Here is a 24,006-nt window from a genome sequence, read left to right on the forward strand (position 1 = left end):
CTGATTTGTACTTTTGTTTGTATCCTAGAAAACACTGATGAGTTGTGCTTATTTATTTAAAATGAGTCATTTGGATAATTGCTTTGACTTGGAGAATAGTAGAATCCATGCTGGGAGAGGCAAAGGAGTAGCTTTCATGTCCAACAAAAGCACCTCTGTATAATTACTTTCTCATATTCTGTAGCTATGAGGATAGTTTCACAGATTATGGAAAGGGATCTGATTAGATTGAATCAGGGAAAGGAAGCAGGCTACAGATGGGTATGGACTATGTCAAACTCTCTGGTTTTTCCATTTTTGCTTCATCAATGTGACCAGCCAAAGGAAAGGGGAAAAACTTCTGAATTCTAGACTTGGGGCAAAATGGACTCATTTTGATTTTTTTGATGGAAGAAGGAAATAATTATGAAATATTACGATTAAGTCAAAAATCCCCTATTATTTGGTATGGTTCAGACAATGTGTGTGTGCGCGTGTGTGCATGTGTGTGTGTGTTTAAATGACTTAGTAAATGATTTTATTTCATTTTACACAAATAATCATCAAACACCCAGTAGACAGGCAGATGACAAGCAGCAGGAGAGATATTCTTCCATGAGATTACATGTAGAGGTTCTTAGATTTTTAGCGTATCTAGGAAATAATACAGAGTTTGATAAAAATGCAAATTTGCAGGCCAAGCTTTAGATTTTAATTCAGTACGACTGGGATAGAGCCTAGGAACCTGAAAATTATTGATCAATTTAGTGACTGTGATAAGAGATCAAGAGATTATTGTACAGTTAAGCTTGATTTTATTTCTGGTTTGAACTGGATAAGTGGATGATGGTAGGATAGATGGAACACAATTAGGAAAATCAAAGTAGAGGCAAGAACAAGGCAAGGCATTTTGGCCTAGCATAAGACGTTCTGATAGAAAAGGTCTCCAGTGTCAAGACCAATTAAAAAAAAAAAAAAAGAAAAGAAAGAAAGAAAGAAAAGAAAAAAGGGAAGAAAAGGAAAGAAACCTCCTGAGGGTTAGAATCCTGAAACCATCTAAGGTTTTAGAATAGAGGAATAATAATAGAAGAGTAATTTTTATTGGAATGTTGATTTGATGAGTTGTAAAGCTGGAAAGCCAGTTAGAAGATTTACAATGTCACCTGTTTTTGTTCTTTCTGTTTTTGTTCTTTCTTTACTTTGAAAACAAAACAAAACAAAGCACTGATACTGATGTTACCTTCTCAAGCATTGAACATTAGTGAAAATACTCATCTCTTATACATGATTGAACACAATCCCAGAATCGTTCCACATATCCACAATGGGCTGGAGCTGTGTAATTGTTTTCAATGTTGAAAGAAGACATGTTACACAATATCTCCCTGACCAATGGAGCAAATTGTGATTTTAGAATTCCTTAGCTGAGATTAGGTCCTGGGGAAGTCAACTGAAGTGATTCTTCTATCCTCTACACTGACTACATCTTTCCCTTTCCTCTCAAGGAGATATAGTCACTCCCTTACATTTTGTTCAGCCTTCTAAAGCAAAAGAGAAAAGTCAAACCATAGATAAGAGGAGAAGAATCATTTTGTCAGTTGAAGTAGACAAGGCAATGATACTCCCCGATGTTTGCCTCAGCCGAATTGCAGCCCTTGTGAAATTCAACTTGTGAAATTCAACTTGATGAGGTTTTCTTTGTTGCTTTCGCTGAAGGAGCCTGTTTCCTGGGAGCCCCTCCTAGAACTAGATTGTGCTCTTGCCACCTGCAGAGCACCTCATCTCCCTGTGTGGTCAGCAAGGCTCTTTTCCCTCCCCCTTCCATTTGCAGCTCCCTGGATATTTCCCTGGAATTTGGACTCAGGGGAATAGATACTGTCAAACATGTCAAAAATCTTGTTTCTATGTTTTAAGAATTGATAGCATGTACAGAATAGCATGAAGTATAGAAGACATTCTCCCTGAGAGTTTACAATCTGAAGAAAATTTGAAGGCAAGCATAATCAGATCTCAAAAATGGTAGCAGATTGGCTATTTTGGTATTATATTCTTTTTCTTCCACGGCTGTTAGAGAAAAAGGAGAGAAGATACCAATCCCTGTGAGCTACATGAGTAAGGAAACAAGCTTTCTTTTTCTGTATTTCTAATCAATTTTAGGCAAATAAACTACAGATTTTATTTAGGAGGCTGGTAGGCTGACTCAGTTTCTCTAGATGATGGAGCAATAGATAGGCTTTGTGAAGTTCAGTGACATAACCCATCTGTCCCAGAGCAAGGTGGTTCTGGGTCAAACCTCAGTAACTCAGGAATCATTTACCGGCAGAACGTTGGTGTCAGTAATTACAATATTGACACATTACCTGGAGATGTCTTGATAATGCATGAAACCTTCTCTCCTCTCCCTTTATTCTTCTGTGACAAGCTGTCTATCCTTATATATTACTGTCTCTAAAGTGGCACAATTTCTTGTCCTTACTTCAAAGATATTGGAAAACCTGCCATTCCTGGCCCATTGTTTATCTCCTCCAACTCCATCCACATGCAGAGTGGAGACCAGTAGACCGATGCACCCAACCTTGCTTCTGCATTAGAACTCCAGCATGAAGACTACACAACAGTACCAGGATTAAAACCCCAAGGTCTAACATAGAAATTTAAGGGTAGTCAGAACAGGATGGATCCTAAAAGATTTTGGTCTTTAAACCCCAACTAATAGCCCTTTTTTCTCCAAGTTCATTTTACCCTTTCCACTCCCATCCTTGAAGATATCTAGTATCTTCAAAGCTCTACTATAATCTTAATTTCTTCTTGAGTTTCAGTCCACTAGAATTTCAGATAGATGGATAGATGCATGGAAAATAGATGGAGAGAGGAAGGAGCTTTGTTGTCGTTCATCTTTATTTTGTATAAGAAACCTCATTTCTATTTTAATCCTTCCACTGTGTATCAGAAATGCGAATTAGCATCCTCTCCCCAACTGTTTCCCTTTTACACAAAGCTTATTAATATGAGGACCTGGTGGAAGCTCGTGGGTATGGGATGAGGATGTGGAACATATAGGATGGAATATTACCTATCTACACTGACCCCACTGTGTCCTGCCTCACTCCTTCTACAAAACTTCTTCAGGCCTGGGGTTCTCTGAGCCACTCCACCCCACCCTACCCCACCACAGGAGGGTAACAGGAAACATTCCACACTCCTGAACCAGTGGTGGGCTAAAATAAACCTAGACTCAGCCCCTTTGGGACATCATCTAATTCCTCTGGTGCTATAGAATCTGAAAGACTGATTCAGTCAGTACACATATAACTTTGGCAGGAGACTTTTTTGTTCCCACCTGTGCCAGATGTAGACCCCAGAAGATTGCCAACTGCCTGAGTTATATGTGGAGATGGCCGACTTAACCCTCCTAAACCTCATGCCCTAAATCTGTCTGGGATTTATGTTGTTTCCCTTACTCCCCTACCTATGAATTCAATGCTGGACAATCTTGACTTTGTCTGAGGCTGAGTGAAAAATGCAAGTAAACATTTCCCTAATCATGTATTCCGTTTGATCTTTTGTCTTATATCAGAGCCTATGCTATTTGAAACTCAAAGTGAAGGATCAATTCTTTTGTTCTTTCTCTGATGTTCTCCTTTTTCTGATGTTCTCCTCTTTCCTTCTTTTTCTTTCTTTCTTTCTTTCTTTCTTTCTTTCTTTCTTTCTCTGATGTTCTCCTTTTGCTGGCTGTTGCTGAAGCAGGAAAACATCTAGAGATAATGAAATACAGGGAATCAAAACCAAAAATGATTAATAAATCAAGATATTATCTTTCTCTATAGTAGTTACTGAAATATTAGCAAATTAGAGCAGTTTTATAACCTGATGATTAGGAACAATTTTAACACAAAAAGCCCATCAGACTCAAAGGGGCAAAAGAACTAACATTTCAATAAGTAAAAAAGGAAGAGATGGGGAAAAAAAAATTTCAAGTCCTATAATGTTCATTGCATAAACACATTAAAACATTTTAATGATGACCTTTAACTTTCAAAACAAACTTGTGAGGTATGCAATTATTTTTCCCAATTTAGAGATGACCAATATGAGGCTCAAAACAGTAAGGAATTCGCTTCAGGCCACGCAACTAAAATGAGCTAGATACAGAATTAAATTTCAGATCTGACAACTGGCTTCAAAGTCAGTACTCATGGTGCCACATGGAGTGAGTAAATAACTAAGTATCACCCAGTTCATTTGGGAAAGTTATATTTGTAGCAGTAGCAAAGAATTTTTTAAGAGGGGGTTGTGTTTCATTTTGTGAGCTAATATTTATTGGACATTTTAATGTACATAACATCACAGACAGTGAGAAGGAAGATAAAACACCATCTCTGCCATGAGGGAACTGATAAAAGAGAGACAGAGACAACATAGAAAGGACACATGGAAGGCACTGGGATAGGTGCTGTTATAGAGGTAAAGTTTTGTGAAGCAAAGGGAAACTGACCTTGTACTTTATCTGAGAAAAGTAGGAAGTCTCCAGAGGAGGTTGCTATTGAGCTCTTTTGAGCAATAGACCCCACTAAGCAGAAGGAGGGAAGTCTAAGAGCTGTGAGGCCATGAGATATATGTATTAAGTCAGGAAGTTTTTAGAATAGATTTAATAATATACATTAACTATATTAATAAATATACTTAATGATATCCTGAGCAACTTATAAACATTTTTTTCTGTGGTTTTCTAGTATTTCCACCATATTTTAAGTCATTTTTGGTATCTACAATGGCACCATTAAGATATGAGGCAATGTCATGGGATAACACATTTATATGGTTCCCAAGAGTCATCTGTGAATCACTGAGAAAAAGGTAAGAAAGTCATTCCGCTCAAAGGGAACTGCTGCTTCATTACATGTTTTTAGAGGTGAAAGGGATTTTGGAAATGTTTTAGTACAATGTTTCTCCAACTTCAATAAAGTAGAAACTTCCTCCTAAAGGACAAAGATCTCTAGAATATTGACTATGAAATTATATTTATTAAAATGTTATTTAAATTTGTACAAAAAGAAAACATAATACTCTTTATGTTTACAGATCTTAAACAACCCTGATGCCTAAAACTCATTTATAAATAAAATATAAGCAAAAATATCAGGCTAGAGAAATCTGAAATAACTGACATTAATATGACAGAAGAGTATGGTACTGACTGCCAAGAGTAGGTACAAGTTTGACATATTTATTGCCATAGGTCATTGTTAATTCAAGTTTTCTATCATTTTTCTCTTCCCGAACTCCAGCAAAACCTTCAGTGGTACAATGAGCTGAGATTGTGTTCAAGTTTCCTTGTTAAAGATGTGTCATTTAGATATGCTTGTTTTTTCTCTTATTAGCCCCCCTGAAGTGAAGTAATATTACCATGGCAAGCATAAAGATGGAAGTCAGATGACCATACTCAAGTGGTCATTCTGATGATGCAGATTATGGTTTTATTTCTTTTTTGGTATTGTTATCAAAATGTAAGCCCCCAATCTAAAATTCTCCAACCAATAAACTCCTGAAGAATAAATTCTAACCTGAGTATTTCGGACATGGAACTAAATGATTAGTGGCCAAAAGATTAAATATTGGACCCCAAATTACTTAGGTAACAGTAGAGCTGGACCTGCAGGTAGAAGACTTCATTAGATTTTAAAATGTTTGGTATCATCCTTAAATGATGAATTTTTGTATTTTAAGTAACAATCTATAGATATGAACAATAACACCTGTTTTCCTTACGCATTTTCATCTTACAAAATTCAAGTTCTCACTTCAGAAAAGAGTTGTTTCAAGTAGGCAAGCAATGAGCTTCCAAAAGTACGTAAGATCAAAGGGAAATGTTAGAGGGAAAGAACAGGAAAAATAAATAAATAAATATCCAAAATGTTCCAAAAAACTTGGCTACATTGAAATTTTATGGGAAATACATCTGAATAACGTCTCCTCTGATTTAAGAACCCATTGGATGTGGAAAATAATGGTATGCTTGAGAAAAATCCCCAGAATTATCCTTTCTACCACCTCCTAAGGATAAAATCAACAGCAAACTCTACTTGGGTTTTTATATCTTATCTCATGTAATTCTCACCAAAACCCTACTGAGGACATAGTTTCAGTTGTATGGATGAAGAGACTGACCTCCGGTAAATTTTATGGTTCACCCAAGATCACAAAGCTCGTAAATGAAATAAACTGTTATCTATCACCTATCAGTGTTTAATTTATTTACCTTAGAGAGAGCGAGTGAGGGAGGAGTAGAGGGAAAGAAAGGGAGAGAGAATCCTCAGACTCCCAGCTAAGTGTAGAGCCTGACACAGGTCTTGATCCCCAAATCCTGAGATCATGACTTTAGTGGAAATCAGCTGCTCAGGTGACTGAGCCACCCAGGAACCCCAGAAAAGCATAATTTCAAGCAAAGTTCACTTGACTCTAAATCATGAGACTGTCTCCCTATATATAATCTATCCCTGTTTGATAATATTTTAATAGCTCTACCAGTAAAAGTAATATTCACAGGCTACATAGCAAGAATGAGTGGACTTACATTGTACACAATAAACATTTCATAAGGGAAAATAGTTAGACCATTTCTCTTTTTTCCCTACTAACTCCTCTGTGAATTGATTTTTCAGACTGTGGATGTCTCAAAGGAATGTATTGTAGAAAGGTAACACAGTGAAACTAGAAACGGGGAGTCTCTGTCTCAGAGGGACTTTTGCCTGGTGAAGATAATTGGAGAGAACAGAAAATGTTCTCTGAGCCAACAAAGGCAGCTTTGTTTACAGCTACTATTGTTTTCACAGAACATACATTACGTTTGAAGATTTTAATAGGCTTTTGTTCGGATTTAAGATCAGAGCCAAAAATAAAGCTAATTACTTGGGAATATTTTCTGTATCACTAAAAGAAATTGATTTGTTATTGATTTGTAAGTCATAGACAGCCATTAGCTAAATTATACTGAAAACTTCCAAATTAATTTCTTTAACCCAGAACCCTATATTAAGATATTAGCTAAAGAGCTCCAAGTCAGCAGGGTGAGGTCCTCTTGAATTCAGTATATCCAAGACTGACCTCATTGTCACTCACTCCTACTGCAAACCTGTCTTTCCTCCAATTTTCTCACATACATGGCCCATGCCCAACGCCCTTAAATCATAACATCACATGGATATTAAATAATACAGTTTATAGGTAATTCTATAGTTTTCCTCTTTCTCTATTCCATGGATATTTATTGAGCATATACTATGTGCCAATCTGCAAAGCTGATTAAAATTTCTGCCCTAGCAAACATAACATAGCACATAAAGTCATGGTGTACAGGTAGACACTTGCTTCCAATATTTTACAAGTGCTAAGAGACATTAAAATCAAACAACAAACCGCCTATATTGTATTACATTATTCTTTATCAACTCTCCTCCTAAAGAGGTATTCTAATTCTTATCTATGTGGGTTTAGAAAGGCCATCATCTGCCAAACAAGCCATCTAGCTCAATATCATGATTTAAATACACTTGGACCTTCTTACCTTGGATGATTCTTTTGTGCCCCCATCTTTCTACTTCCCTTAGGTCTCTCTCCATCATTTTTTAACCAATATCTTTAAAAAGGAACTAACTTCAGTCATTTAAATATCAGCATATACCTAATCAAATTTTCTATGTTGAAGACCACCTGTTTGTTATGTGAGCATGTAAGATTATAGATTTTCAATAACCACAGTAATGTTGGTTTTATGCTTTTTATGCTATATGTTACTAATAGCCTTCCTGAGATACGGTTTGTATACCATAAAATTCACATTTAAGTGTATAATTGAATACCTTGTATTATATTTATCTAGTTATCACAACAAACTAACAATGGAGGCTTTCTATCATCTCCAAAAGAAACCCCATATGCATGTAGTTGCTATCTGTCCCTTCACCTTCCCCAACCCTAAGCTACCACAAGTCTGTTTTTCCTGCCTCTATATGTTTGCCTTTTTTTTTTTAATGTTTCATATAAATGGAATCATACAATGTGTGTTTTTTTGTGTGTCTGGCTTTCACTAAGCATAGTGTTCCTGGGCTTCATCTGTGTTGTAACATGTATAAAGATTTTGCTCTTTCTTTATTGATGAGTAATGTTTTCTTATATGGGTATGCCACATTCTGCTCATTTCTTCACCTGGGTAGGCATTTAGATTGTTTCCAACTTTTGGCTCTTATGAATGAAGTTGTTATGAACATTTGCAGACAAATCTTGGTGCAGGCATATGTTTTCATTTCTTTGGGTAAGATACTTAGGATTGGTATTGCTGAGCCCTAAGTTTATATGTTAAATCTATGTGTAAGTTTTTAAGACATGCTGTTTGTTTTATTGATAGGATTGTCTTGTTTTGATTTTAAGGCATTTGTGGTTTCATGGCAGAAGGAATTAAATTAACAAAACCTTCTTGGAAAGTGTGTCACTTTGTCCCATTATTTGTTTGCTTTGAATTGGCTGTGTGTTCTCAGGACTGGAAGGATATCCATGCACAACATCCTTTGAAAACCCTCAGTCATTCCGGCTCATAGGATGTTCTGATCAGTTTCCTAGCTACTTATTTACTGCACAAAGTAAACCTCTAAGGAGCTTTTGGGCAATAAGAAATCGTGTCTTCTTTTTAAATTAAAATTATTGGAAAGTGAGACAAGAGTACATCAAGAGAAAATCAAATGTATATTTATAAAGGTAAATATCTAAAATGCAGAATACAAAGCAATCCATTTTCTACATTGAAAACAAATATTTTCAAATGAACTCCTGTATAACTAGCTTTAAGGTGTTGGATCATGATATTTGTTGGCTTCTACAGTGAAATTGGTATGTTTGGTGTCAATATGAGCAGCTATCTGATGAAGACAATACATAGTGACAGAGAATTTAAAAGCTGAAGGAACCTAGTGCGAGCATCATCTGTTAATTCATTACCTGCATAGTGTGCATTAAGACCCATTTAGAAATAAAATGATATAAAAAGGTAAACAGAGGATTCAGTAACATATTGATTTTTACAATCTTACTTTTTTTCCTGTGCAAAGGGAGCAAAGGTGGCAGGACTCTAAGATATGAAAAGTCATGAGATTGGCAGTAAATCAAGAGGAGATCAGAGGGGTGCCTGGGTGGCTCAGTCAGTTAAGCGGCGGCCTTCGGCTCAGGTCATGATCCCAGGGTCCTGGGATTGAGCCCTGCATTGTGTCTCCCTGCTCAGCAGAGAGCCTGATTCTCCCTTTCCCTCTGCCTGCTGCTCTGCCTACTTGTATTCTCTCTCTATCTCTCTAGTAAATAAATAAAATCTTAAAAAAAAAAAGAGGAGATGAGAGAACAAGAGTATTCATTCATTCCCACTCATCTGGTTAATTGCATCATTGTAGTTATCGTTCAGTATATTTTCTCTCCCTCTCATAAAAGGTGTTCAGTGTCTCCTCATACATTTTTGTGTATGGTAAATTTAAATCCCTCCAGAGAGTCTGTGGGTTTTTTATTTTATTTTAGTAAAGTACAAAGATAAGCCAAGTGACATATTCAGATTTGTAAGTACACGCAGTAGAATATTGTAGTGTATACATTATGTATAAGGATTTGTCCAATTTCATTTTGCTGGTTTCTTGGGAATTTTTGTTGTAGCATCTGTGCTGAATATTCTTGGCCATTATATGCAGCAGTGCATCACAACTAAGCAGCTGTGATGACATACAAAACTCTTCCAAAGTAACACCTGTGGTATCTGCCTTTTCTTAGCTCCCCACGGAGAGAATCTTATTTATTTCAGTGACTTATACATTTCAATGAAACAAAGTCACATACATTGGGAGGGTGGGGAAGGATTAGAATTTCCCTTGGTGGTCATTAGCCATGAGAAAAAAATGGAGAAAACATTAATTCTCAAACTGGATTATTTTTCTTACACACTAATGAAGCCTTGGGTATACCTTCAGAGTATTAGTTTATATTCTAGTTATTGCAAAGCAACTAGGTCAATTATTTTTTATTTCATTGATGTTTTAATTGAACTAATGTGAATGAATTTTACTTAATTGATACTTGTTTTTAAAGACACAAGTGTTTTGTTTTGTTTTTAATTTTGTATCATGTCTACATCTAGACTGATAATGATAAGATATGATCAAAAAGAAGTTAAAGGGAGTGAGGAAATTTCTAGCCTTTTATTAATCTCCAGAAAGAGGTTAATATAAACATTTACATATAAGAGAAGCCATCTTTAACCATATGTTAGTGAAGTGAAACGCCTCTGGAATTTTCCTTGCCTGGAAACTCAAATCAGGGATTTTTCACACTAGCCCACTCATTCCCTTCCCTTTCTATCTACTTAACTCTCCAAGTTACTTCCTGAGTGACCACACATGAGCACACACCACTTCCCAAACTGCTAGTATCTGATCCCCCCATCCTAATTAATAAGATTACTATCCTCTCTGTTATGTGTATTTGAAAAATTGCAGTCATTTTTAATCTTCTCCTTGTACCCACTTGTGCCCCATAGCCAACTAATTTCTGGATTTCAGTGTTTTCTGTTGTGGTGTTTCATACAGTTGCTGGAACTTTTCCGCCCTCTTTCTTCCATCAAGAGGTAGTACCTGTAATCGTTAAGGACACAAATTCCAGGGTCCTAATCATAGATCAGGCATTCCCTAGTTGTATAAATTCGGGCAATTCGCTTACCCTTTTTGCCTCAATTTCTTCCTCTGTACAATGTGTAAGTTGATGCTGGTCATGAGCAGGAGGCTTTGGTCCTTCTTGGTGTGAACCTTTGTGTAGGACTGCTTGAGTTTCTTTACAGGTGGCAGCTGGCTTCCCCCAGAGTGAGTGATCCAGGAAAGTACAAGGCAGGAGCCACATTATCTTTAATAACCTGGTCCCAGAGGTCAGACAACTTCATTTCTCTGATAACCTATTGGTTACAGTGGGACCTTGACCATAGGGTGTGAAACCAGGAGGCCAGGCTCATTGCCGCCATCATGAAGGCCAGCTTCCTATTCTTATTAAGTGTTCTGCCTGACATCCTTTCTTCTCTTGTGTTATGTTCCCAATTAACATTTCCCTCTCATCTCTTGCATCTCCAACAATCTTCCAGCCATTACCAACCAGAGCTGCCCCTTATCATTTCCTATGAACTTCTTATACACTTCAGATATTAACTCTTTCTCAAATTAGATGTTAATATCTTCTCTAATCATATCCCTTTGCTTTATATAACAATTTTTATTGTATGAGAAAGTTTTAACCTTTTGGCAGTCAAACCTGTCCATACTTCTATTGTGATTTCTTCTATTCTTCTATAAAAATACTACTCCTTTAAGAAGCTCATAAATATAGTTCTATTTTAGACTAGAAGGTTATTTATTATTTTCAAATGAAGTTTGATTCAGGTGGAATTTGTTTTTCCATCTGTTATACAGTATAGATCTAAATTAATTTACTCAACAAGCTTTTTAAAAATGTTTTCATGTTACCTATTCTACCTATTTTCATTTTATAAATTCTACTGGTCTCTATTTACTGGCCTATAGTTTTTACAAATAGAACATTAATTGTCCTTGATTTAAAAATTTTGTCACCTTCCTTATTCTATAATGTCTCTACCTCAGTATCTCTGAAAAATAGAAACTGGGTTTATAAGCATGCATTCGATTGAGCTTGGTCAAATAACTGAGTTCTCTCTCTCTCTCTCTCTTTCGTGTGTGTGTGTGTGTGTGTGTGTGTGTGTGTGTATGTATGTGTCTCCCACTAAGATCACAAATCTTGAAGTCAAAAGAGCTCTGTAGGATACACTGATGTTGTGGTTGTGATGAAATCTCCTACTTCTCTTCCTGGGGTACAATGTTACTATTAATTCAATTGCTTTTCTAATTTTAGAAGGCTGTTTGCATTCAGCTTATGTTGACCTTTAAATCAAATGAAAAACGAGAGTCAATGCTTTTATTATTGGAATACAAGTTAAGTCACATTCTGATTGTAATTAAGGGCCATTAAGAAGGTGGCTTATCTTCCTCCAGATTTGATGCCAGGTATGCCTGGATTTGGAGACACCATACCACCTATTATGGAGAGTAATCTCCAGTTTTATGAAGTGTCACATATAACAAAGAATTGTTTTGTAAACAATGTTGCCTGCTGAAATCTTAAGAATTTTATTGGATAAAGTTTCAAAAACAGCCCTCTTGGTAGGAAGAAAATGATTTGTTCAGGGATAAGCTTTTCTGAGTATGTATATATAGCCTTTTCAATTATTTATCTCTAATTACAAAGTTGCCTCAAAACCTGTTTGTTTTTTTGAGGTGTCCTGGTGACAGGGTGCTTGCATGCTCTTGAATGATGGACTCTAATCCCTATCCTACACTTCTGCATAATAAATTCCTTCCTGAAGCCTTCAGATTATTTTAGTTCATATGTCTGTACTGGTGGTCATCATATTACATGGCATTTACTCCTCTATGCCACTGTTTACAGACTAGGTTGCAAGTTGGTACTTACCTGAGAAGTTTAATAGGAAACTGGCTAGTCATTTGCTTGAACCACCTGGTTATCTGTTTATTTCTATATCACGGAGCCATGCTCTCTGTCACCACCTACAATGCCCTTTATCTGGGACCCGGGGCCTGAAAGCAAAAGAGAAGCACATTGTTTGCTCTCATTGGCACTCTCTGCTTGTACTAACAAGTAGTGCCAGAAATCTCTACATGTGATTAAGAATGGTAATAGGAGGGGAGGAGTCCCAAGAGAAATTTAAACAGATGGCTCTGAATCCATATACTCACTAAAGTTCACTCTTTAGCCATAATATATACTTGCCAAAAAAGTAGTGAGGAAAGAAAAACAAAACAAAACAAAGTTGGCTGCTCTGGGTTTGAAACTTATAATGAACTATATATGTAATTTGAAAATGGCATACTTTCTGGCTGGTTAATTAAGTAGATGGCTATCCTTTTTGACTGACCCCTGCTGAAGGATACAGAGACATTAGTCCTTTAATTCTTCATCTTTGAGAGAGCAGATAGTATTCAGTATGCTTTGGGGATAGTAGTACCTACCTAGTGTTTTGTGAAGATTAAAAAAGTTGGTTCATGGAAAGTACCTTTAAATTGATTCATGAAAAATGCCTTTCAAGAGGTATATAGCAAATACTCAGATAGTGGTAGTTCTTTGTAGTCATTAAATTATTGCCCAGACATGTAGGATTGAGTAAACCAGAAGAGACAGGATGCTGGTGATAGTAGATATATAGGCTGGTGATAGTAAATATATAGTAGATATATAGTAGATGTATAGCCTACAGGGCTGGACAAACCTGAGTTTGAATTATAGGTCTGCCATTTATTTACCCTGTAACTCTGTAACTTGGACAATTACTGAGTCTGAATCTTGGTTTCCTCAACATGTATTGGGGATATCATTTGCTCTTTTTCATGGTTATTAGAATTACATGAGGTTTATGTAAAATGTGCATCCATATGTAACATAGATGGCACAGAACCTGAAGCATTCAGCAAAGGGAATTCCTTCGTTTAGTGATTGAAATACCCAAGCTCATGTTCCAGTCTTTTCATTCAATAGCTATGAGATCTTCATGAAACTATTCTCTTAAGCCTCAGTGTCTTGTTTCTGGAACATGAAGAGTGAGATGAAATGGTAGTTAGTATTTACACATGTGTTTACTCTATATACCCTATTTTTGTCAGCACTTAGCTTTGAATATATAATTATTTGTTAATGTGATTTTTTCTTACCATGTTTTAACTCTTAGAGTTATTTATCTTTGCATATCCAGAGCCTAGCACAGTGCCTGACACAGAAAATTTACTCAATAAATGCTGAGAATGCTGAGTGAATAAAAGAATCAATGCAGACATGGATAGAAGCATACATATTTTCACAAGAATGATGCATGAGCAATATTCAAGGACAGAGAAGCAGTGCCTGCCCTCATTTCAAGCTGGAGACAAGCATTAGAAAATTGGAAGTTGGTTGAGCAAAAAGTCCCCAAGGATATTAAAGATGAATAGCTTTTTCCTCTACATGAAATTATTGCTAATGCAATTACATGTGTCAAAATTAAGTTTACTTTTACTGCCATTGCAGTGTGAGGTGTAATTGGCACTGGTTCTATTAAAATTGGTCTGTGTTTGCTCTATAATTTTTGTAAATTTAGCATGGTAATATTTTCTCATTAGTCATTTACCCAGTTTTTTCACAAGCAAATTTGAGGGGAAAAATGTCATTTGTAATGTTTTAACCTTGTAATACACATTTGATTTCAAATCTAATTGCTTTTCAAAATGAAATATAACAAATGATATTCAGGTTCATAAATGTAAAAACCTATTCTGAGGGTTTTTTTAACAAAAAACAAAACAAAATTATCACTATTAAAAAGATCTATGATTAAGAATAATTTGAAAATATCTAGGGGAAAAATAAAACTCAATAAATAAAACATAGTAAAAATATAAGGCCCTACTCTTTTATTGTCATCTATTTACCATTTTTATCAAAAAAGTAAATTTCATGTGCATTTGTCTTCAAATAAAGTCTTTTGGAGGCGAGTTTCTGTCACCTTTCTTTTTGGGATATCTATTGTACCTTTTTTAGAAATACTCCTATGCCTCCAAACTCTGCATTGGGTCTTCTCTTGTCCTTGTTTCAGAAAAATGTGTCTGTTCCCTTGGCTCATTCATTCAATAAATAATCATTTAGTAACTAGATATGCATCACATTCTGATATATAAAGCCAACTGACATAATCCGGATGGCTGCCCTTATGGTGCTCAGAGTTCAGTGAAAAAGACAAACATTATACAAACAAACACACAAGTAAATAATATGAAGACAACTTAAGATGAGTGCCATGAAGGAAGAGAACAGAGCTTGTGTTTGAGAAAGAATAGTGGCAGGGACAAGGTAGGGAGGCTGCTGAATTACAGTGGAGGGGGGTTCTGGGAATACAAAGGTGAGTAAAAGAATAGAATAAGAATACCTGCCTCTTGGGACTTCTAGTGTGGCTTGGAAGATAGATATCTGATAAATAATAAATGCTGTTGAGTTCTTTGAAGAAGGATAGCATGCTATGACAGGGAAGGGAACATGTATGTGTCTGATGTTGTCTTGGGAGAAAAAAGTTCTTGAGAAAATGATACTGAATCTGAGACCTGAAAAATAAGGAGTTAAAATGGAGAAGAAGAAGGGGGAAATTAATTCAAGTTCTGTTTCCTAACATATTTGAGTAATGGAAATATTAGTACAGCTGGATCCCAGAGAGAGAGAGAGGGCAAGTGATGAAGGTTGAGGCTGGGGAACACATGAAGACAGATATTGCTGGGTCTTATCATCTTATGGATGATAAGTGATAGAAGAGGTTTATATAATAATCTTGTTTGTCATTAAAGTCTAATAATCACAGTGCACAGAAAGCATTTGGAGGGTAGGGAATGGAAATTAAGAGTAGATGCATGGCGGGGCACCTGGGTGGCTCAGTGGGTTAGGCCTCTGCTTTCTGCTTGGGTCGCAATCTCAGGGTTCTGGGATCCAGCCCCACATGGGGCTCTCTGCTCGGCAGGGAGCCTGCTTCCCCCTCTCTCTGCCTGCCTCTCTGCCTACTTGTGATCTCTCTCTGTCAAGTAAATAAATATAATCTTAAAAAAAAAAAAAGGAGTAGATGCATGGGGGTGTCTGGGTGGTTCAGTCCTTTAAGTATCTATCTTCTGCAGGGGTCATGATCCAGGGGTCCTGAGATCAGCCTGCTTCAGGCTCCTTGCTCAGAGGGAAGCCTGTTTCTCCCTCTTCCACTCCTCCTACTTGTGTTCCCTCTCTCACTATGTCTCTCTCTGTCAAGTAAATAAATAAAATCTTAAAAAAAAAAAAAGAGTAGATGCATGAAGCCATATAATATAGAGACTGTAGTGGCAGTCCTGGAATGGAAATAACTGGACATATACAAGAAGTATTTAGGAGACAGAATTCCCAGGAATTGATGGCGATCACCCATCCTGATTTGACCATCCTAATCTAAGCATTTTAAGTTCCACATCCCAGGAAATCCTCCAGTCCCAGGCAGATCAGGATGTTTGGTCGTTCTAGAAGAGAGAATGAAAAATCTTATTAGACTCCTATGTTTCTGGCTTGAAGAGTGAAGCAGATTACAGTGCCACTTCCTGTGGAAGTGAAAGAGGCCAATTTTGAGTGGTAATGGCTTATGGGTTTGAGTTGCCAGTGAGATAACTGAGTATACATTTGGATAGAAATGTCTGGAATCAAAAGCAAGATAGGTGCAATGATAGATATTTAGGACATGTGGATTTAACTGACCAATGAAGCCATGGAATTAGGAAAAAAAAAAAAGAAGAACTAGTGAGCGATTATATTCACTGAGATGAGAAGTACACATCCTGAATATTTTCAACTTTAAATGTCTAAATAAAGAAAACACATTGAGTAGAGTGTCTAGAGAGAGGAGGGATCAAAGGAAAGCAAGACACAATGATCCTTTCAAGGTAGTAATGAGTTGTGTTGAATGTTGTTAACACATAAATATGATGATAACTGAAATTCACTGGATTCTGAAACATTAGAAAAGGCAATGTTTGTAGACTGATTGAAATATAAACATGAATGTGTTGGGATTGTGTTGTGAAGTAAGTGAGCATGAGGATATGGAGACAGCAAGTTAAAGCTATTTTACAACATTTGACTATAACACATATAAAGAAGCTGTCACCTAAAGGAGAGTAGGGAGAATTTTCTTTGGTTGTTTGAGATAAATCTGAGCCAACAGAGACAGACAACTTGAAGAAACTGGAAAGAGAGAGCCTAGGGTCTTAAGAAAAAAAGAAGATAGAGAATCTAGAAAGAAAGACAAAAGATTTTCTCTTAGATATGAAAAGGGATGCTTTCCTAATTAAAACATAAGGGAAGGAAGAAAAGAAAGGCACAGGGATGCATTTCACGGTTATGTTTTGTCGTGGCCGGCGCGACAAATCAACCAGGAACGTGAGGGTAAGAGGATGAAGAAAAGAACTCGAGAAGCAGAGAGATGGGGGCAGAAGGAGCACTGAGGAGGATGTCCAACAGTGCTAAGTTTATTGAAAGCATTAAGGCCATATGTATAGTGATATTACCATAGGAGAAGCACTACACTTGTGTCTAGTTAAACAACCATGAGTTCCCATAATAAGTTTCACAACTGACTATAAGCAGACCTCGTGATGCTAAATGGCTGATGCCAGTACAATTGTTCTGTATTGATACAGCAAATCTGAAAGTAATTTATGGGCTGTACTAGGGGGCAGCAAGGACCAGCCACGAACTTATGACCCCAACCGAATTGTTCTCATTTGTTTAGCAAGCGTGTGGGAAGTCACGTAGGCGAGCACACAACACATAGCACAGACCCTTTCTCAGTGCTACTCGACTTTATCGACCTAAGGCTTTTGTTCGGCTATTCAGCCTTTAAAGGAGGCACAAGTCAGGGCCTGGTTTGGTCCTCGTCTCAAGCCTTAACTTGGCCTCCCACAGTGTTTATATATAAAAGCATGCTACATAAGGAACCGTTTCATAAAGAATTCATGTGTAAACTTACGTTTCATGAGAAAAAGTACAGTAAGCAACCCAGTGAATGATTATATTCATTCATTCATTCATATTATATTATACATCATATTTTCATAGTTGCCTCTACTATAGTCTTACTATCTGAGGAATTATTTTCAAAATTTTCAGTAACAAGCATCATAAGCAAATTTGTTGTTATCTAATATCTGCCAAACATTCATGGTGCGCTCAAGGACTTGCAGTGGACTGTGCTGATGGAAATGGGCATTTAGACAGACCACTGCAATACAATCTGACAAGAGGTGGGACCACAGTGCCATGGAAGTAGAGAGCAAGGAGCAGCTTCCTAGGAGAGTCACATTAATTAGGATACAGGTTAGTCACCTGATTGAGACTGAAATAACTTTGATGTTACCATATAGAATTGCTATGAACTCCAATGGTGGGTATGTAGAAAGCATAGGATTGCTCAGCTCTATGAGGTCAGGCAGGGATCCATACTTTTATTACTTTGTTACTCCATTACATCTATATGAAAGAGTCTGTTTCCCCACCACCATATCCATGGTTTGGTGCACAAGATGGGGGTAGAGGAAATTGAGGGCATAATTTGGGTGGTGAGCACATCATTTATGCTCAGATCCTGTATGACCAGCTAAAACTCTATTATCATAGGAGACGAGGAGAATCCTTGTTGGGGGCAAGCCACCCATCTTTCACAGGGGGTGGACATTGATTTAAATTTTCAAGGACATGAGGAATTTTTAAGGACAGTAAGAGGCTCCTAGGAAAAGGACTAACCTATGCAAAGGCTAAGGTAATCAAAAACTTTAGCAATCACTATGCCACACATTTTGTAGCAAACTCATCCAGTGCCTGCATTGCTTTCCTTAGACCATGTCTAGTATCAGCAGCAGGTGTGGTGGGTAATTATACAGGAGCTCAGACTCACCTTGCAATGTAGGATTTTACCCCATTGTTCACTGCATCTTTTTGATTCAGCCTCCTGGCCTAGAGTGATGTCACTGGAGATCCCTTAGACTGTCTGCAAGTACAGCCTAGAAATGGAGAGGAACCAACAGACTCAACCAATGATGGAAGGATAAAAGCTTTATCTTTCTGGATAATTCTGGGAGCATTGAGTCAGCATCTCACAGGTCCCAACACATTTGAGCTCCTGATTCCTCAGCAGCAACACTGGCAAGGCACAATTTTCTCTAGCCCTGTATCACTCATTACTTTCTCATCTCTGCTTCCAGAGATTACCTCCTCAAAACACTATGAAACCACTCATATCCAATTCCTTGTTTCAGGCTTTGCCTTCATGAAGTCCCAACCCCTCGATCAAATAGAGCAGAAACCCTAATCAGTCAGAATAGATATCTGCTGCTTCAGCCTCACCACTGTATCCCTACTCAACAGCAACTCTGTATAAAACCATGGGGCTGGGGAGCTGGGGATTTTAAAAAAGCCACAAGACATGTGTAGAACTATTACACTGACTCCATGATAGGGAAAAGCAGAGGAGGCTGTAGAAGTATATGAGGCTCAAATCGTAAAAGTATGTTAATATAGGTATTATACATTTATAGAATGTAGTTGCTATATAATACAGATGCAATGTATTTAAATGTGTGTATACATATGTGCACACACACACACATATATAGTATGAGATCTATATTTAATCCTGTGAAATGACAGGAAGCCAACGGTGATGAAATTCTTTTCTGTTTTCTTTTTTTTGGTATTTTTATGCATTTTAATAGAGCAGTCATACATTCTGATTGAGTTTCAAGAAAGTTTGTGTTAACAATAAATTATAGAGAACAGTTCTGTAGGAAGAGAGATCTCCTAAGAAGCTATTTTGCTCAAAGAAAGTGGGAGACAGGGATCCAAATAGTGGCTGACTGGAGTCCCAACACTGCAGATGGAAAAGGGAGTATATATTCTAGAAAAAATGGATGAATTGAAATGATGTTAAAAATACATGACAGTTGGTCTTGCAAGGCACCAACTAGCAAGACTGGACTTTACTGTAGAGCCGTAGTATGGCAGAACTGATGCATCCTGGCTGATAGGCAGCTCAGATGTGAAGGGTCCAACTAAGAAGCACCCCCATCTATTCCCAGATTTACTATGATTCCTCCCAGCTTTCCAGCTGACTTGGGAGAATGGAATCCTAGCCCTATGTCAAGGCCATTTAGATTTATGTATTGCCCCACCATTCCCATTTCTCACATTTTAAGGATTTCTGGAAAGTTCTATTTTAATAGCTGAAAAAATAACAGAGTTCACCTTTGATGACTCAAGCATGATTACCACTGCATCCTGAGGACTATGCACATTCACCACTGCATTTCTCACTTCTCTTCTTTTCAGCATGTCACAAAGGCTGGCTAGTTTCAACATGCTGATAGAACTAAACGCGCGAGTCAGAGCAGGTGTTCGCATGCTGATGAGAATTCAGGCAAGAATTAACACTTCTCTCGGGATAAATGACCTTTTATTCTTTCTTGAAATGTCCTAGTTCTGCTGTAGCTGCTGCCAAGTCGGGTTGATTTGTTCAACAAATAACTATTGACCACAGGCTGTCTGTCTCCCCGTAATCAGAAGATATTTGGGCACAAGAAGGTAGAAAAAGACAAACTGTATGACCATGAGGAGCCTTACAGGCTTATGCAGAAGTAAAGTGCCCCTGTATTTCCTACAGTTTATCTATGTTTCTATTCCCTCACAGGGTTAGAGTGAGCATGCTGTGTTTTTACATTATAATTTCCCCTGCCACCAATTTCAGAATTTAAAAGAGCAGAGTTATTATTAGTTTCTGTGGCTGCCATGATAAATTACTACAAACTTCCTAGCTTAAAACAACAAAAATTTATTTTCTCACATTTGTGGAGGCTGGAAGTCAACCTAAGGCATCAGCTGGGCTGCACTCATTCTAGGGACCCCAGGAAAAATCCACTTCTTGTCTCTTCCAGCTTCTGGTGGCTCCAAGAATTTCTTAGCTTGTGGCTTCCTTTATTTATTTATTTTTTTAAATAAATTTTATTTATTTATTTATTTATAACATATGATGTATTATTTGTTTCAGGGGTACAGGTCTGTGAATCATCAGTCTTACACAATTCACAATACTCATGATAGTCCATACCCTCCCCAATGTCCATAACCCAGCCATCCTATCCTCCCCAGCCCCCAGCAACCCTGAGTTTGTTTCCTGAGATTAAGAGTCTTTTATGGTTGTCTCCCTCCCCACCTGTGGCTTCTTGACTTCAAGCTTTACCAGTATGGTCATATTACCTCCTCCTCTTCTGTGTCTTTGCCTCCCTCTAGAGGGAGAAACCCAGAGGGAGACACATCTTTATTTGGTAATACATGTGATTGGATTTAAGGCTCATCTGGGTACTCCAGAATAAGCACCTCTTCCCAAGGTCCTTAACCACATACACAAATATCGATTTTCAGAATAACATACCAGTCACAGCTTCTGGGGATATCATTTGTGGGGGGGCATAATTCAGTCCACTAAAAGAATAAAGACTGGATATTTTGAGAGAAAGACAGAATATGAATCTTCCTTAAGAATAAAATAATTAGGGGCAGCTGGGTGGCTCAGTTGGTTAAACATCTGACTTTTGATTTCTGCTCAGGCCATGATCTCAGGATCATGAGATACATGAGGGGCATGGAACCGCTCTCCCTCTGTCCCTCCCCACCCTCTCTGTCTCTCTCTCTGTCTCATTGTTGTTTTCTCTCTTGAAAAAAAAAAAAAAAGAATAAAAGAATAAAATAATCTGATGAGGTAAAGAAATTAGTCTTTATGTAGAGTCAATTTCTACCTTTGCCTAATTAAGAAACACAGGGAAAGGAAATAAAGGGGAGAACAAAATCAAAATCAAGTTAAGACCAATATGATGTAGAATAAAGACCACACACTGAAATCAAGATGTGCATCCAGGTCCCATTTAAATGATTTACTACCTATGCTTCTCTGGAAGTATCTTTAATGTAGCAATAATAATGCCTAAATGCAAAGTTAGCTTAGCCCTCACATGAAATTTTATATATATATATCATATGCATATGATATATATATTACACATATTATAATTTATATTTTGCATCTAATATAATTATAATAAACTAGATATAATAAATTATAATAAATTGTATATGTATAATTTGCATAAAATATATAATATCCTGGCACAGAATATGATGCACAGTTAGGATCCCACACAGTTATTTCTCTCAAAAGTGTTCAGTTTATACTAGGTATAAGCAAATTTTCCTTCTGAAGGAAACAGATTCAGAGCTCTCTTCTTCAGGACTTACTGATTTAGTAATAGCAGCTTAACCCATTGCTCATCATGTTTTCATTTCTTATAATGACCTGATGTAACCCTTTTTTCTTCCTGTAAGACTTTATTACTTCTGCCTCTTGCCCCAGACACTGTAAATCCTGGTGGTATCCAAGAGAAGAGGAAGTAAGACGACTCTTTAAGGCAGATGCCTGTGCTCTTGATCTCATAAAGCAAGAGGTTGGGTTAGAATATTACACAGGCTTAAGTTCATCACAACACATGATAATCCAATGATCTGTTAATGGAGTTGCTCTTTGAGTTATATATCATTTTAAAATATGGAGCAAAGGGTACATCAAATTCTCTGGGGTGTTTTTTCTCCTAGTAGATTTCTTGCTTAAGTGCCTCTAATGAAACCCTCCAATGGAAATGGAAGTGTTTGGTTAATGCATTCTCAAAATGGATGTTGTCAACTCTTAGGGGAGTCTTGTGTGTCTTGATGAGCTATCAACCCTTGCTTTCCTTTAAGCACTTAAAAATCAGCATGAGAAAAAATCATTACAGTTATTTCTAACACAGCAAAAGAGAAATTTCAAAAAAAAAAAAAAAAAGCTAAACAAATCTGAGAAAGCCAGTTTCTGCATTAGCAGGATCAATTCAGAGCCACTAAAAACGAGTAAACAGCTTGTCTGTGAAAGCATCAGCAACCTACCTTTTCAAAAGAGAGTTACTTTTTCAGTATGAGATTAGTGGTATCTGAAAGGAAGCGTTTACCTTTTCATTTGACATAGAGCTTTGAAAAGTTTGCAAGCTGAAGACATGTTTTCCTCAGTTATAATATATGCTGTTTTTAAAGATTGTTTCATCTTTTTTTTTGTCTTCAGCATCATTAATGTATGAGCCATTGTGTTTTTCTATTTTATGTAAAAAAAAATCCCTAATTATTGTAACTCTGAAAAGTCAGTGAGCTGTTCAATAGAATGAATAACTCTTCCCTGAGTATAGCATGCACAGGATGTAAGTAAAGACGTGTTTTTGTATCATGTAATTAAATTACAGATATGATGCTGGAATATCAAAATAGTGATAAAAAGCAGAACCATGTGAATTAGCTTATTTTTAGAGCCACAAAGTCAGAACTTGTAAGGCTTAGAAGACTTAATTTCCCTCCTTCTCAATAAGTAACTTTTTCTTCCACAGTTTTAACAAAAATTGGGACTGTTTGGAGAATAATTTCAAAAAAAATACCACAAAGGTTAATGGCAGCTGGTCTTAATTGGATTTCATTTCTTATGCTGGGCCAGGATATATTCTTACAGTAATTATCAGTGTTTTGAGACTAACTTTAGATGTATATAAAACATAAACATAACCACTAATGAGAATATTAATTTTAGAACTTAAAATACTGATTTCCATGGTAATTACGTTTGTACTTTTTTTACTCTATTTCTAAAATACTGATCAACTGACCAGTATTATCAGAAAACCTTCTGAAGTCAACTTTTTAGCCACATATGACAGTCTTAATGGATAGGTTCTAGAAATTCAGAAATGAGAGATCCTGTCATGTCTTTGCACAGCACTAAAATTCAGTCCCTACAACATCATGCTTCTTAATCAAAGCATTTCTAAAAAGAGAAAACTTTCAGAGGGAACTTGATAAAATATAGTTTAGAGTATAATAATTAACTAAAAAGCAGTCTTGATCTAACATAGGATTTAAATTAGGGTTGAACATCTAGGTTGAAAAAAAACTCTGAATCCTATCAATTATTTGTGGAGCATATTTTCTATGACACTCTTGTAGGTTTTGATTAATTCTTGATGCAGATGTTGCTAACCACCATTCAGTGGGTGATTTACTTTCTTTCTTAAAAATACCACTGGTACTTCAAAATAAGTTTATTAAGATCCTATAATATGCAAAACACTGGCCCAAAAACTGTGGGAATAATGAGATTAATATAAATAAGCAAAAAAACACCTATCAGTAACTCTTTGCAAGATCTTATCTCTTAGAGATGATTCAACATGTATGAAAGTGATTACATAAAATTTAAATTGCCAAATGAAGTAAAAAATTATAAAG

The 24,006-nt window shown here is 36.7% G+C and overlaps 1 protein-coding gene and 1 long non-coding RNA gene across 5 annotated transcripts in view; one reads left to right on the forward strand and one right to left on the reverse strand.

The window, feature by feature from the left end:
* The window catches only part of KCNIP4 (potassium voltage-gated channel interacting protein 4), a 1,119,538-nt gene that overhangs the window by 778,002 nt on the left and 317,530 nt on the right, over positions 1-24,006 (forward strand). The gene's annotated exons all lie outside the window — the stretch shown is intronic.
* On the reverse strand, positions 3,650-12,598 carry LOC116865753. The gene is made up of 3 exons (XR_004382258.1): positions 12,535-12,598; positions 10,723-10,847; positions 3,650-3,734 (listed from the first exon to the last, which is right to left on the reverse strand). It is a non-coding gene; the product is annotated as an uncharacterized LOC116865753 (long non-coding RNA).

The sequence above is a fragment of the Lontra canadensis genome, unplaced genomic scaffold (genome assembly GCF_010015895.1).
Source record: "Lontra canadensis isolate GAN:19392208 unplaced genomic scaffold, GSC_riverotter_1.0 scaffold1, whole genome shotgun sequence".
Taxonomy (NCBI): domain Eukaryota; kingdom Metazoa; phylum Chordata; class Mammalia; order Carnivora; family Mustelidae; genus Lontra; species Lontra canadensis.